Here is a 2500-nt window from a genome sequence, read left to right as displayed (position 1 = left end):
TATTGTTGGCGCGAGAGGCAAATGCCGCGCGGAGAATGAGGAGACAGCGCCCCACCCCATTCTCCTTGCCAACAATACCGCCAGCTACGTAGGCTAGGCGGTTTTAGATGGCTTTCCCGTTGCTTTCGTGATCTATCATATTATGTTACAATAATGAGTGAATCTCACTGAACAAAAATTGGTGTTTCATATGGTACAGCTAGTGTATCTAATTAACAATTATTGAATTCGGTTTTCGCATGATAGCGGTATATATCAAGGCCAAAGTTTGTGTTATCTGCCGAAGCCGAAGGCTGACGCGAATTACACAAACTGAGGCATTGGTAATTATCGCTATCATGCGAAAACCGAATCCAATAATTGTTTTATTAGGCAAAAGGACTGACTCATCCATTTCTTTGGATGAGCGGCAAATAAAAGAATGTTTCTCCGGCTGGCTGAGTCTTCTTTCCTCTTCTCTACTGGTTTGTGTGTTAGGTGACGTCACTTCTGCATGCATAAAACTATTGTCTGTAGGTAAGACGTCAATTCTGCATATATAAAATCTATTGTCTGTAGGTATGACGTAAGAGAAACAGACCAAGCAAATTAGCTGCGTGCTTATAGCCAATCAAAATCGAGCTGGTGACACCAACGTATAATTATAGATAATAATGCTCCAGTACATTTCGTTGAAGTGACCACATTTATCATTGATAACCACAGCAACGATGTATTGAAGTCAGTGGGCGTTATTTTAGTTTGTTGAGAGAATGAAAGTATCGTCAATGTGCCGAAATTTGACTCGGACCACCCCCTTTCAAGAGAAAATGTAAACGGAAAGAAAATACAAAACTCTGACTGATAAGCCACTGGCCTCAGTGAAATTCGTGCACGATGTAAAGTGGGAAAGCAAGAAACTACAATGTCCCCTTGCACCAGACCGCGGGAATCGAAAGATCCCTGATATGTCTAAATTGTATGCAGAAAGAAACGAAATTGTAACTTAAAATCTGCCCTGGTACTCATCAAGAAAAATGACGCGATATTGATCGCGTCAGATTGAAGTTTCTCGCATTTTTGTCTCGCGTTCTTCTCGTGTTTTAAAAAAAAAGTTGGAAAACTGACATCAATTTGTTAAATCTATCTATCCATCTACAATGTATCTACTTATGATTCAGATTCTACTCAAGGGCAAAGTGTATAATTTCAATCGGTCACGTGAATCATGGGCACTTGGCGCTTATTAAAACCATGCTGGCATCCTCGAACTGTTTTCTTTTTTTCTCGCGTGGGGTCCAGATGAGGGTCTTGTTTGTTTTGTCCTTGCTCAAGACCTATGACAATCTCCCCTCAATTCCTCGCACTAACCATTATAATTAAATTACCGCAAGTATACTTGAACATCTCCCTTCCCCTCGGCATCATTTATAACAGGTAAACTAGGTTTTTACGTTGTTCATAGCGCAGTGCATTCTGGTTAAACTTATTCGTTCCGTTAAAAAGTGGTGAATTCGAGAATTCGTCGCAGCTTACATACTTTACTTTAGATCCAGATTATGTTGCTGCTCGCTCGCTTTGCTCTCTCCGTAGCAATAACATTAATACATGAAAAATGTGTCATAGAGTTAGTCCTTGTATTGGGGCAGTGTCTTGAATTGTTGGAACTGGTTTGATCCACCCTAAGTTCCCAAGGATCAGTTTGAGGTCGTGTCTTTGTTTGGGAACACCAATATGACTTCCGCAACGTCATGTTAATCCCCTCTTTGTTGCGAAAACGGGTGTGGCCGTGAAGTTAAATCTGGGAGGAGAGAAACCCCATACTGAAGGATGAACAAAGGATAACTGCTTCATTTGCTTTCTCTTAGATGAAGTTAACAACAAGTTTGAATTTGGTCTGACACACGAGGAGCTCAAGTCCACCTTGTAAGCATTCAGTTTTGCCTGGGTCTTTGCTGTACTCGGTTCTTGGATAACACATCGTACTGTAAATTCAGTATTGTCGAGATTTAGCGTAATTTCGGGTCAGTTCAACTGCATTATGACAACTGAAAACCATATTTAAAATGCATGTTCAAAACCATGCGAATGTATTTAATACCAACTTGATATTTCACACCAAAGTAGCTGTTAGCTGAGGAATACGTCCGACCCAGGTTGCACGAAGTATGGTTACCGTTAAATACCATAGGCGGAAACCTACAGGTATGGATACCTCGGAACCGTTAGCTCGGCTTTACAAGTTTCGAGAAACCGGTCCCTGATAGCTGAGCACTCAACGTTGTTTTAAATTAAAATGAATGCAATTTCACTAAATTGCTAAGATTTGAATGTACTTATCAATCAGCACTTCTGCTTGTGAATGGGCTAATGACCAATCCAGCCGATCAATACTTTCAAATGAAAAGTAAGGACAAGGGTAACGTTTCAAACTGGTAACAAGGGGGAATCGTATATCCCTACTTATCATTCGTGGTTTATTTTACGCACTAGGAAGGTTTTTGAGGAAATGAATCAAGAG

Source organism: Montipora foliosa, chromosome 5, assembly GCF_036669935.1.
Source record: "Montipora foliosa isolate CH-2021 chromosome 5, ASM3666993v2, whole genome shotgun sequence".
Taxonomy (NCBI): Eukaryota; Metazoa; Cnidaria; class Anthozoa; order Scleractinia; family Acroporidae; genus Montipora; species Montipora foliosa.
Note: the sequence above shows the minus strand (reverse complement) of the source record.